Below are 14,978 nucleotides of genomic sequence, written 5' to 3'. Positions count from 1 at the left end.
TTTTTCTGAGATTTGAGTTTTTGTCTTCTGATTATTTTTTGCAGAGATTGTATTAATTTCCCTTTGACTGGAAATTTGGGGTTTCTTCAGGTATAATGTTATGAAATTTTATTTTTCTCATTTTCTGACTTTGGAGTTTTGCAAGGAGTGATATATACTAATTTTTTGGGATTGTTGGTCTTTGCAAGGTTTTTGCTCCCCAGACAATGATAGGTGAATCATTGCAAGTAGTAGTAATTATGCTGCAAACTGAATCCAGGATGACTAACCTAGAGTTGTCATGGTGGTCACACCTTTCCTCCTCTTTGCTTCTCCTCCAAAACCCCTCTGTAGGTTTTCGAACTTAAATTGTACTTTCTCTCTTTCTACCCTTTAGAAGAGTTTCGGAAAAATAATTTTTTTTTTACTATAATTTTGGTATTGATGATAAAATTTGGATTTGGCCGTTTGGGGATTTTCCAGTTCAAGACCTAGGAAACAAGTAGCAATGCAGAGGCACTGTTGGAGAGATGGTGGACCTTTGTTAAATCACAGTCCAGTGAAAGGATTAGCCCGTCTGACTTTGTGTTTTAGATGAATCCGTTTTGGATTGGGAGAAAATATAAACCCAGAAAAAGTTGGGTTTGTTGGAGAGTTGTCCGACAGATTTCAGGTGGCTAATTTCTTGATTAAAGTTAATTTTGCTTCATGACATTGTGGTATGCTATCCAATCTCATTGGCAATTTTTTTGTGTAGTTTTTGTGTGGATGCAAGTAGGGGTGGGCATGGGCCGGGCCGAGCCCAAATTTGGAGGAATTTGACCCTACCTGTTCTAAACTGTAACAAGATGGGCCAAGCCCGGTAAAGAGATTTTGAGTTTTGGAACCGGACCTAACCCAGCCCGTTTCAAACCGGCCGGTCCGGGGCAGGTCCACGGGTCCAACTCTATTTTTCTTTTTTTCAAAAATACATTTTTATAAAACTGCATGCAGCAGCACAAACGTTTTCAAAAATTACAAGAGATGCTTCAAGCTTCAAGCTTCTGCACAGATAGATTACAGGAGCTATTCCAAATCCAAAATAAACATAAACATTAAAACCGAAATAACATCCACATTAACATCTGCAATGACATTAAAGTATCAAACGTCCAACATCATTCTTCATTGAATCTGTAAGAAAAAGGATAACATCAAAATGACATCCAACGCCCAAACACTAATGAGCACTTGGCTTTGTAATGAAACTGGACATGTTTATACTAAAAGCACTAATGAGCATAAGTGATTCCTACACAAATAGTCTCAAACACTTGGATTGTTTATAAAATTTGACACTAATACTGAAAACACTTACACCAAAAGCATTTACAAATAAACCTTGAACAATCCTGTGCTGCAGCACCATGGAATTGCAAAGAAAGCCAAAACAGAGAAACAAAGAATCTGTAGCAGAAACAGGATCAAACCATAACAAAAAACATAAAAGCCTAATCATTCATTGATAAAATGAAAAGTCAATACCAATTCTGCTTTTCCAAACAGGTGTAACAATTTCTGAAATTCTAATGCAAATTGTTTGCAGGTGTGACAACCATTGCGGGTGGGAAATCAAATGTTGCAGGCTGCAAGGATGGGAAGGACTAGGTTATAACTAAAGTGTTAAAGGGCTTATTGATAATAGTTATTACAGATTTGATGTCTTATATTTTGTACAAGAATGAGATCTAGAAATTATGCAATTGAAGGGAATAACTCTAGTCCAATTCAAATCGAAAACCCACATTGAAATCCAGAAATTATGAATTTGTGCAATTAGAAAGAAAGAACGGACCTTTGTACTCTTCTTTGCTAGAAACGATCCATCGGCCTTTAAATGTGCCATCAAACGAATCGTAAAATACCTAAATTCACAAATTAATCGAAATTGGTAAGAATTTAGGATTCAAATATGAGATTCAAAGCATGAAATTGCAATTACAAATGAGATGATTTGAATTACCGTATCGTCGGAAGCAAATAGCTGCTAAAATGCAAAGCAAGCTACCAGCACCAGCAGCACCGGAAGAACACCACCGCGAACCCTAACCATCTTTCTCTCTCTAAAACCCTCTCTCTCTCTCTCTCTCGTCGAAGTTTTTAGATAAGTCCTCTTGCTGGGAAAGAGTTCTAAGACTTGTACGTATAGATCTAAGAAGTCCTCTATGGGGAAAAAGTTCTTAAACAAGTCCTCTCTCTGTATCTCTCTCGTCCGAGTTCCCAGACTCGCTAAGGCAGTGATGTCGGGGTGGTGGAGGAGATGACTTGCGGAGAATGATGGAGGGGAAGGGACGACGCACGCTTGACGGTGAGAGAGAATTGAGTTCGAGGTCCAGTCCAGTGACAGTCGAGGACCCGAGACGGGAGAGAAAGAACCTAGGTAAAACTAACAGTTCAGATCGGATGGTAGCTTACTTTTCAATCTCATCCGTCCATTGCAATTACAAACAGGTCGGTTCAGGGTCCTATTTTTCTATACATTTGGACCTGGCCCGTCCCTAAAATTTCAAAGACCTGGTCCACCCCACCCTGTTTCTCTTATGAAAAAATTGGAACCGACCTGTACCTGCCCAAACCCGCGATTCCTATAACCGTTTGCCCACCCCTATATGCAGGTCGGTAACGAACAGGTTGATCACATCTTGAGTTTTCCGACTGATTTATTCAATCCTATCGGTTTTGATTCTGTCCCTCTATAACATTTGCAGCACCATCTGCCTTGCTCTCATCACAACTTGGCTTTCGGTTCCTTAGGTACAGTTTCCACCTTTTTTTCTACAAGAAAATAACAAAGATTCCAAATTTATTGAACTATTTAGTGATTTTTTGTTGAGTTTCTTCTTAAAAAAATTAATTTTAATTTTTTGAATTGAAATAGGGGGAATGATGGATGTGAGAGTTTCTTTTACAACAATTCAAATGGAAGAGCTTGAGAGACGGTGGACTTTTCCCCTATTCCTCCACATTCACTTTTACCAATTTCCAAGAACAAATTAAATTCCCTCAAAATATAAGCCAAGGTATGGAAAGGCTTCTAATTCCTTGGTTTCGTCCAATTAGTATGCACAACTCTCAAAAAAGAAAGAAGTGAGGATTGAATGTCTACCCTCGTATACACACAGAAAGATGGAAAAAATTAGAATGGTGAGGTTATCAATAGGATTATTTATCAAATCCTTTGTATCTAAATGGTGTAAATAGTGTAAATAGTATGTACACACATCAAGTATTATCTTTTGTGTTTAAATAATACTATATACAAAAAAATTTGTATAGTTTTCATTCCCGCAGCATCGCGCGTGTGAAATCTCGTTCTTGGATTTCACTATTGCAAACTACGTATGTGTATTAAGGATTTATTATATTATTTTTGGAATTTATATTAATTGTAGAGTGTTGAGATTGTGTATTCAAAAGATATCAAGGTGAAAAAGCTACAATTAAAAGTTGTCTCTAATTAATTAAGGAGGAAAGGTGGGAGAAAAAAAAAATTTAGAAACTGCCGAATGGCAGCAACAAAAAGAAGGGAGAGTTTCAGGACAAAAAAGGAGGGGAGATGGTGGTGAATCGGGAGAGGAGAGAGGAAGAAGAATGGCCAATCGGGGGGGGGGAGAACAAGGAAAGAAAGAAGAGGGGTGAGGAGCACCCAAACCGGACTCGTGCACCACACCCGACCCGGTTTCAAACCAATGAAATTCCGACCCGGAATGTCCACTAGGACTCTGAATCGAGCTGTGCTGGCCGACACTTGGAAGGTGACGAAGCCATCAAGTGTGATAATGTATAAAATGAGAATAAATTAATTCTAAAAGTACCTAAGTACACAAGTGCGCGGTGAGCGTGTCTGGACCCATTTCACGCGTGATATAGGGCATAAGACAAGTACAGTGAGCAAAGATAATAATTATACCATCATAAGGAGCCACTAGAAGTGGGAGTGCCACAAGTCCTCGTCGATACAGAACCTTGCTACTAGAACCTGGAAGGGTGCAATGATAGAAAGTGTGAGTGGTCAAAACAAAGATTTTCAAAGTCATTTCCATTATCAAAGGTAGTAACCCCTCGTTGTAAAACCTGTATAGTTTCCAGCAAATCATACTACGTAGAAGTATGAAGTCAAAAATATACTAACGGTAAACCCCGAAGTATAATACTACTTAGCAACTCATTAGCAATATAAATAATCATGTGCTTAATAAACCATATTAGCACGTAAGCCGGAGTCACCTATAGTGACCTGTACGACTCATTCATATCTCATCACATATCTCATCAATCATGGCTAGTGTATAAGTCGGAGTCACCTATAGTGACTTGTATGACATATTCATATCTCATCAATCATAGCTAGCGTATAAGTCGGAGTCACCTATAATGACCTGTACGATTTATTCATATCTCATCAATCATGGCTAGCATTATATACTCACCTAAACTTACCTTAGCTTTCGCATTGGTGTGCAACACCATGCAAGGTTGTACTAAATCACATACTAAAATGTAAACTAATTATGGCATGGCATTTATAAAACATGAAACCACAATTTCTTGTTTCCTCGCACGTTGATTTATAACCAACATTTATTCACCCAAACACATAGGGTTAAATCTCACGTTTTTCACCAGATTCCTTCACATTGCTCATTTTCCCAAACAAAGCTTTTGTCTCGATTATTTAATCTCACTTATTGTATGTCTGCATCTAACATCTCGTTAGACTGCCTACGTACCCTAAACAGGGATTAAGCCATTCGTAGTTCACAAGAATTAATTGTTGGTAACATGCATAAATAACTTTAGAAGCGTTTGTGGAACTATCAATTATATGCCTATAATAAAAGGAAAAGACCCACTCACCTAGAGTCCACGCTATGATTCTCTAGCACGCGCATCGAGGCATCTCGAATGATTGGTGCCAACTTGGAGTCCAAGTGGTGGCCGGAGGTGTTCGGAAAATGGTCTGAAAGACGACTGTCCGTGGAAAAATTGGTAACTCGCCGGAATTTCTGGGCAACCTTTCAACGTCCATAACTTTGTCAATACTCCACGAAATCAAGTGATTTAAAAATAGAAATCATAGTTTTCGATGAGAGGAAGAGATTGATTCCTTTCTCGAAGGCTAACTCGCCGTGGTTTGGCCGGAAAATGCCTCGAAAGTGGTGGAGGTCGCCGGAAACTGGGCAAACTTTAAATTGTTATAACTTTCTTATTTTTCAACCAAATCACACGATCCAAACACGAAAATTTATCTAATCGATGAGAAGAATCGATCTATACCTGTGACTAAGGCCAATTTGACCTGGAAAAGCTTCAATGCTACTAAAATTGTACGAAACCCTTGAATTTGGGTGTGTTCGATCTGACTCCAAAACAACTCCACCGCCCCCAAACTTGTTTGGACTTTATTCTAGGCCTCAAAAGGATGCTATAGGTGATGGTGACAGATGTGGTTAACTTCGGAATTGTGTGGTTTGAACCCAAAACCGCCACACCCCACCGTGTGGGTTTTGTGAAATCAATGCCAAAATGCCTTGATTTTTTGGGTGAAATAGGAAGAATTATCGAATGGCCTCGAGCTAAGGATCATTTTGACACCAACCTCGCCGTCTATGGTGGTCGAAATCGGGAGATGGAACCAGGTCGGGTCACGGGTCGTGGTGAACCCAGCTGGTTCCCTCCTCTTCTTCCTCTCTCCTTTCTCTCCTTTCTCTCATCCTTCATTGGTCCACCCTTCTCTCTCTTCTCCTCATTGTTCCACTTATCTCTCATCTCTCTTCTTGCCTTTCCATCACAACCATCCATATCCTTATCTTTAAATTTGGGCCACCCACGTGGCACACCCAATTTCATTTAATTTTTTTTTAGAGTTTTCTAATAATAACCAAATTATTAAAATGCCCCAAACTTCAAACTTTAACATCTCCCTCGCTATAGCTCCAAATTACGTCCCGTTTGCGTCCACGCGTCCATAGCGACGAGTACTACAAGGATATGCTAAAAGAATAAATCATACATTTCTCTAACCGATGGTCAACGAAAGTCAAACTCCTTGCCTCTAGGGCATTTTCGTAAACTCACACTTTTAAAGTTAATAAAAACATAAAATTTGGGACGGGCTGTTACATTATATGTTCGCAGTTTTAGCTGCCTCAATTAGGGTGTATTTTGGTTATAAATGGACATAGTGGTTCAATATTTTGTATATAAAGACAAGTCTGTAGTTTGTTAAATGCCTGTTTGAGATTAATTGAACTTGAAAGAGTAAACAAAAAGTATTTTGAATAAAACTTTGTTTGATAGTTTTGTATTAGTTCTTTTGAAGTAACAAAAAAAAAATAGTGACTAGTGCTTGTTCACCTAAGTGGGAGAATTAAAAAGAATGTGGGCTTCACATTCACTAATTGCCTCATCTGGTAAAACCAAGCTTCTAAAGTATTGAGGATTAGACTTATATCATGTTTTTGTTACATTGAAGTCTTTCCTAAAGTTTTATAGTGAGTTTTCATCTTAAAAGTTTTGATCAAAGTAAATAGTTGACAAACTTTGAGTTAACTTTGTTTAACTCGTCTAAAGAACAGACATGTGGAAGTTGATTAATAATAAGGAGACTTATTAAGTGCAAAGAAAGTTTGATATTCTAAAATACTTTGTTTTCTTGTATAAACATTATGAATGAGCTTAAGGTAACTGACAGGGCTTATCTCCATCTAGTGATTCAATTGTAAAAAATAGATATTGAAGAAGCTCTGTTACCAATTCATCTCGGTTTCTTTTCTCAAATTTTAAGTTTTGGACGAAGTAATGTTTGTGTATTGCCTAATCTCTTGTGATAAGATTCGGTCTCATACTTGGGTGGTACGAAAAAAAATTATGCCATGACAATAAGGATAACAGTAGTTAATGTCTATCGGTGCATATTATTTTAGTTTAAATGACTACAATGATTTTATCAAACCTCAGTGTTTCATTCAGATTAAGTTCATGCATATAAAGTTTACAGATGAATGTGCATTAGTACGCTTTGGAATGGATAAAAATGCATGAATTAAGATTAAGTTGATACATATTCATGTTGCTCTTAAAAATGAATCCTTCAGGAAACATGTTGCAAATTCTTCCATTCATTATTGATCTAGTAAATTAGTGGGAGCATTAATTTGAATTCAGTTTACCAAAATCAGACATTATGTCTTACTGTCTTTTCAAAATCTGTAGGAATAAATTTAGTTTGCTTAAAGTATATGCGCAAAAAGAAAAAAAAAAAAGAAAAAGGATGGTGGTTGCAGCTAACCAGCCAGAGTATTTCTAATTAAGCTCATGTGAAGTCCTTGTTTTTTTGCATAAATTTAGGGCTATATGAGTTTTCAGGAAGCATGTGTTATAATTGAGTTTTAAATTGACTTTGAATCCATGAAACCAGTGGGAGCCATTGGGATTTTTATTCGTTTTTTTCAGTTTTTAATGTAATAAGGATTTTACAGTCTATCTTAACTATTAAAGATTGATGCTGTGTTAAGTTACTACAGAAATTTTCCCAGTTTCTCAGCTTTTAGTTATGTCAGTTTATAATTGCAACAACTCTTTTGAGTATTGTAGCAGATATGCAACTATAAAGGCTTCTTTAGAATTATTACAATTTGATTGTGGTTTCAGTCATTAAGGGGACCAAATGCTTAGTGTTATACATATTGCACATATAAGACTAACACTGCATTGATTCATAGGAAAACTAATGAAAATGGCTTGAAAACTTTGAGTTTTAACGATAAGGACAAAATAAAGGGTAAAGTTAATAGTACCAAGATTGACTTTTTAGTGCAAAATGTGGTTTTTCGTTAAAGTGAACAGTATCCGGAGTTTTTCGTTAAAGTTCCCTTGATTCATTCATATCTTGTTCGAGCTTCATGTGTTTGTTAATTTCTTGACAATAACCTTGAGGATAATGTTTAATTTGTAAAATGTGATTCCCTGTGGTTCTTCATGGATATTAGCTCATGACAGATGTGAGATCCTACATTGCCTGGGGGAGAGAAGGTGATGAGCCTTATATGTACATGCTCACGTCTCTATAATGAGACGCGTTTTAGGTGTAAGCCTAAGAACAAAACCGTGAGGGCATGACCCAAAGCGGACAATATCTTACTATGCGGACTGGGATGTGACAATTTGGTATCAGAGCCACTCCCCGACCGTAAGTGTGTCGACAAAGGCGGCGAGCCCATAAGGGGGTGGGATTGTGAGATCCCATATCGCCCGGGGGAGAGGAGGTGATGTGCCTTATATGTACATGCCCACCTCCCTATAGTGAGGTGCGTTTTGGGTGGAAGCCCAAGAACAAAACCGTGAGGGCGTGGCCCCAAACGGAGAATTTCTTACTATGCGGACTGTGATGTGACAATAGAAGTTTGTTTATCATGGATTTTATTGTTTTGATCTCATGGATATTAAGAGCAATTTTTAATATTTGGTTTTGAGTATGTTGTATGCAAGTATTGATTCTAGTGGGAGAATATAAGACTATATTAGAGTTGCATACTTGTATGTAAAGTCTCATATAGATCAAGGATTGTAGAGATTGATTTCAATAATACTTGTACGCTAATAAAGAGAGTGTATTATTAGGATTTTATAGCTAAAGCATTCCTGATACGAATAGTATACCTAATCAGATATGAATATTAAAGTTTAGGTGATAAAATCTTGTTCGAGTAGAATTACATGATGGGAAGTTCTCTACTCGGATTCCCCCAATTTTATTATTGTGGAGCAAAAAATAATCAAGAAAATTATGGAGGTGACATGTGGATTTTTGGGTAAAAAAAGACAAAATTACCCTTGAGGCACACCGGGATTCCCATGCACATGCAACGGACAATAACAATTCAATCAAGCAAGAGTCAAAGGTGATTAAAATGGTATTTATTCAAATCCCTCTCGTCACTCTTCATTAAATCCTTATTCAAAAGGTGACTCCCAAATTTCCTATTTAAATTAGGATTAATTGCCATGTTAATTACTAGATATTATTTCACATAATATCTTGCAATTATTCACCCAATTACACCATATACTGCCAGCCACTTCACTATAAATAGCCTTATTATCCCACTAAAAAGCTAAGCCATTTGCTACCCACAAACTCCTAAACACATTCTTTTTAGAATTCTAACTTTGGCATCAGAGATTCTTTGGCCAAAGCCCCTCATTCATCGTGGGCCCATGGCTTTTGGCTTTAATCTTAGGTGTTATTATTATGCAGGGGCATTTTCGTCAAAGGAAAAAACGCCGGAAATTTGCATCCAAAAATTGGTGCTTTCATTGAGAGTTTGATTCACACGCTCGAAGAAAACTCTCGCATTCAAAGTTTCTCATTTCTCGTTCGTTCGTAATTTTTTCATACTTTCTTGTTCCTATAATTTTTTAATTCTTTGAATAGAAGTAAGTGAAAAATACAATGGTGGGAAATTTGGAAACCATGACGAATGGAACTTCCTACTTAAAAAATCCCAATCAAATGATGGAGGATGAGACGTAGCCCACCACGACGATCCACGAGGCTAAACGCGATGGCAAGATGAGCAATTTTGCAACCATGGAGCACCACCACCATAGTAGCCACGGAGACCACCGTGGCAGTGGGGAGTGGGCTAGCTCTATGGCAGTAAGCCCACGGTGAGTAGAGAGCAGCTAAGTTAGCCCTAGGAGGCAGCCCAAGCCGCAAGGCAGCCGAGCTAAGCCAGTCACGAGTCGACCTAAGTCGCTGCCTTAGCAACGTAGGCCCAAGGCGCATCATAGGCTCAAGTCGTGTCGACAATCCTCTAGGCCCATATCCAGCATGCTCTCGATAACACATTGCACCCACGCGCCACACACGTGACTTTGCCCACTTCTGTGGTCCAATAAGCAATCCCAACCAGTCCAAGACCGGTTCAACCGTTCCGACTTTAGATTTTTGGACCAACGATTTAACTGATTTCACCCTATTTCTCCTCAGATTTGACATTTCCCAACTCAAATCTCGCGCCTAGAATCCATTACATTTTCACTACTCAAGGAGATGCATACCATCTAAGCTCTTCTAACCCAAATAGCAAACAACACTTGTCCCGCCATCGTGCAACAGATGACCTTGGTGAATCAATTCTTGTAGCTCACTGAGATGCGGCGTACCCCAGACGAGGTGTCACAAAGTAGGACAAGGGCAGACGATGACCCTTTCTAATAGCATCCAGGCAAGCAGTCACTCGACCATTCACAAATCGAGCATTCTGGCAATGTACGCTCCTGACTGTGCCCTTAAGATAGCGTATACTTTTTTCTTAGAACGCGAAAGGGCATGCATTCTTGGTTAGGCCCCCGAATGAGCATATACATTCATGGTTGGGGCCACCTTCCGATAATCAACATGAGCAACCTTCCAGGCGAAGTGTTCATTTGCGACTAGGTCACAAGGAGCATCCTCCACCTCATATTAAAGTAGGCAACACGACGGACGGAGAGAAGTAGTCACTCAATCTGGCTCAAGTTCAACCAGCAACCTACAAGTAATTTGCTCGCATGTTAAGAACATACCACATGCATCGCAACTGCGCTATGGACGAGCTGAATACATGGAATAGTAGCTTAGAACAGCAGGTCACGACCAAGGGCAGCCGAGAGCTCTGCTACCTTAGCAAAGGAAAATTTATGAAGAAATAGAAAGACTCCTAACCGAATGATTGCACGACTTATAGCGCAAAGAAGTCACTGACGAGGCATTATGTCAGGGACATAACCAATATAAGTAAGTCACCATTCACGGATGAGATCGAGCAAGTAGAGCTTCAATGCAAGTTCAACATGCCACATTTCACATCAATCAAAGTATTACCGAAGAGGCACCTAAAGTACCACCGAAGCGTAATGATCCTCTATTGGAACAATGATGCACTCATATGCAAGATATTCTCCACCACTCTACAAGGTGAAGCACAAGATTAGTTCCACACCCTACTGCCACAATTCGTTCGGGGTTTCGACGAACTTTCTTTGATTTTCACAAAAAAGTATTCATCCTATCGCTTGATCAAGAAGAAGTCCGACCACTTGTTCAATGTCAAGAATAACCCAAAGGAGTCGCTCCGCGACTATGTGAATGTGTTTAAAGAAGAGAAGACGAAGATAGTCGGTTGCAACAACTGGATAGCTTGTACAACCTTCCAAAAAAGACTCCTATTAGACCACCCGCTATTCGAAGAATTGATCATGAAAGAAGATCTAACTTTGGCAGACTCATTTGCTTTAACAGAGAAGCATGCACTTTAGGATGAGGCTCGGAGAGTGGACAAAGCGTTGGAGTAGTGTTGAAAAGAATTGGCAATAACTCAAAAAAAGAAGGACGGGAAGCAGTACAACAACAAAAACAGGCAAGAGGCCAAAGGTAGGAAGCGATCCCGACTAAATTAAGCTCGACGCCCAAGAACTATTATAAGTTCTTAATCCCTATCCACCAAATCCTCCACGACATCAAGAGCAAACTGAGGTTCAAGCTGCCGAAACAATAAAAAAGATATACCTCCAAGTTGGACCACACCAAGTACTGCACATTCCATCGAGGTCCCAATCATACAACCAATGACTGCTACGTTTGGAGGAATTGCCTAGATAAGTTGGTGAAAGAAGGCAAGGTCGATAGATACTTGGACAAGCCAACAACATAGCCTAGAAGAAACGCAGACACAGTCGAATAGCTGCCAACCACAAATCAATGGCATCTTTGCCGAATCTGTGCACTTAGGGGCAACTCCAAGAAGAGGAAGATCCAACATACTCTATTAGTTTATCAGGTCTAGGCAGTCGACACCCAACCTGGACCTATCGTTAGCTTCACCGAGCAGGATGCCAAAGGTGTCGACTTTCCACACCACGACTTCACCGAGCTCAGTAACCTCTATCGAGTATCAAAAAATTGATTTTTCATCCTGAGAGAAGGAGTCGGAGAGATCAAGTCAAACTAGGCCACATCTCGACGATACAATGTGTAAGTACTAAATGAGTCAAAGAAGAAGTTCTTTCCCTTCGTAGAGGCTATTGAAGTGTAGAAAGACAATTCTCCCTTAACAGAAGACAAGTTAAAAGACATCGAGAACATATTTTTTCACCTAAGGCAGTGGTCAAACCACATCAACAACTTAGCGAACGCAACGAAGCCCAACCCCGGCGAAGCACATTTAAGCCAAATCATAGCAATCTTGAATATAAAATCCCCACTATTCTGAAGGAGATTCAAGGTTTGACCAGATAAGCAGCCACACTCAACGTTTACCTTTGCGGTATATCAATCAACGTAAGCCATTTTTTTAACTCAATAAAAAATGAGCAACAAGATGAATATGACGACAAGTGCGATAAAGCATCATGAAGTTGAAGAAGTACTTGATATCATTTCCCTACTATCCAAACCATAAGTAGCGGAGAACTTATTTACATGTTTGACGGTATCTAAAGTAGCGATAAGCTCTACCTTCATACGAGAAAAACTGGGGGCCCGACTACCTGTATTCCACAGGTCAAAAGCTCTCCTCAATGCGAAAACAGCTACCAGAAATTCAAATGCTAACTTTGGTGATAGTTGTTGCAACCCAGAAGCTCACGTTATACCTTCAAAAGTACGCATTCATTCTCATGACGTATTATTCCATCCAATCCAAACGAACGACGATAAAGGTGCAGACCTAGCCAACGTAAAGTTTTTCGACAAACGCAACAACTCAGCCCAAAAGGAGTGCCAAAGGAAAATGAACACTAAAAGGACACACTTGGAAACAAGTTTTGTCTTCGTTGCCCTAGAAGATTCTACATAGGAGAAACATATACCGATAGTTAAGCACTACCTTCTGTTGCGCGTCATATGGCCCCAACCGACCTTTGCTTTGTAATTCAGCTCTAGAGTGGCCCAATACTGGCAGTTGAGCATTGCCTTCTGCTACGTGTATTATAGCCTCAACTCCGCGGTTCCCTACCGCGCTTATCTTGCATCACGATTCCGATCATGAAAAGTTATACTTCGTGGCTTCTCACCACGCCAACTTAAGCTTCGTAGGTTCTCACCACGCCGATTATGTCTAGGCTCTTTAGACTTCAAAGCATTCAATGACGGAGCAGCATACGAGGCTTTACCAACAAGCCTCCGAATGGCAAACAACTTGGCAATGAAAAAGCTCGTAATTCATTCAGATTACCAGCTAATCACCAGCCAGACTATCGGGAAGTACATGGCAAAGCATCCAAAGATGATGCAATACCTAAATAAGGTACAAAAACAGCTTGAGGCATTTTAGACTTACACTCTCACTCAAGTTCCACAGGCAGACAACATTTATACGAATACGCTAGCCGGCCTAGGCTTCATCCTCGACCATCAACTCAAACACTTTATTTTGATGGAGTACCTGGACAAACCAAGCATAAAGGCGGAGCTAGCAGCCAAGGTGTCACAGGTTAGTACAACTCCAAACTGACAAGATTCCATTATAGACTACCTGGTTAATGGCACACTTCCTATAGAAAGATTGGAGTTTAGAAAGCTCCAAACAAAGGAAGCATGCTACTACATGTGAAACGAAATTATTATCCGAAGATCCTACACTAGACCATATCTTCGTTGCTTAACGCCTCCCAACGACCTAAAGGTTCTAAGTTTAATCTATGAATGGTTTGTGGAACTCACTCTGAAGATCGATCCTTAGCAAAAAAGGTTTTTAATGCAGGCTACTACTGGCATACTATGCATTAAGACGCTGATGAGTTAGTACAAAAATGCAATCGCTACCAATGCTACAAGTCAGTACCAACACTGCTTGCCAGCAAACTATACCTATAGACAAGTTTTTGGCCGTTCATGCAGTGGGAAATTGACTTGGTAGGGTCAATGTCGTCTGCTACTGAGGGCAGAAGTATGATGATCATAGCAACTGACTACTTCACCAAACGGGTGGAAGCAAAGCCCATGACAAGCACAACTCAAATGAACATAGAGCGTTTTATATGGAGAAACATCATTTGTCAAGTTGGCATCCCTTAATTCATCATCATCGACAACGACCTGCAATTTGTAGGCAAATATTTGGTGAAGTTTTTCCAGAAATAAGGCATTAAGCATCATATGTCCATGCTAAGCTATCCCCAAGACAATGGGTAGGCAGAAGTATCTAACAAGATGATTCTCGTATTCCTTAAGAAATCCCTCTCCTACAAGAAGGGAAAATGGCCAGATAAACTTCTCGGATGTCTATAGGTGTATTGCACAACCAAACGATGAATAGCTGGTGTGATTCCTTTCTCCTTGGCATTTGGTTCAGAAGCAATCATTCATCCCAATGTCATCGCACCAAGTATCAGCATTCTATTGCCAAGCATCGAGCATAACAGAAATGACATGGCCACAAATTTAGATCTAGTAGAAGAGGAAAGCAAGAACGTCATTACCCGTATCATAGCCTACCAATAACAGCTCCTATTCAGCTACAAGAAAAGGGCTAAGATTTGACAGTTCTAGCTCGGAGATCTAGTCCTAAGAAAAGTCTTTATCACTACCCACAGAGAAGGTTCCAAAAAGATGGATCATATCTGGAAAGTCTGTACAAGATCAGTAAAGTAGGCGGCAAAGGTAGCTACACCCTCGCCACTATAAATGACAAAGAGATTGAAAAACAGTGGAACACCTACAATATGAGGAAGTACCATGCGTGATCTACTATTATATCAAAGACCAAAGACTCAAGCAGATCGATGGGCACCACCTTGCAAGCTTAGGGCTATCCAGTTATTATGCAGTTCCTACCTTACATTTAAGTTTTTGTTCGTTTCACTCTCTTTTTAATGAGGAATTTAGAAGTAATTTACAACTTAGCTCAGCTGCATGCTTACAGGAATTGATCATTCCTGCACTTCAAAAAAAGATTGCATCATTCTTAGGGATA

At 39.5% G+C, this 14,978-nt stretch overlaps 1 long non-coding RNA gene across 1 annotated transcript; it reads right to left on the bottom strand.

The window, feature by feature from the left end:
• Positions 1-928: 928 nt before the first annotated feature.
• LOC126582413 (uncharacterized) lies at positions 929-2,446 on the bottom strand. Its single transcript, XR_007609515.1, has 3 exons — positions 1,982-2,446; positions 1,814-1,883; positions 929-1,152 (listed from the first exon to the last, which is right to left on the bottom strand). It is a non-coding gene; the product is annotated as an uncharacterized LOC126582413 (long non-coding RNA).
• Positions 2,447-14,978: the final 12,532 nt, after the last annotated feature.

Source organism: Malus sylvestris, chromosome 9, assembly GCF_916048215.2.
Source record: "Malus sylvestris chromosome 9, drMalSylv7.2, whole genome shotgun sequence".
NCBI lineage: Eukaryota > Viridiplantae > Streptophyta > Magnoliopsida > Rosales > Rosaceae > Malus > Malus sylvestris.
Note: the sequence above shows the minus strand (reverse complement) of the source record. Positions and strands in the feature narration are given on the sequence as shown.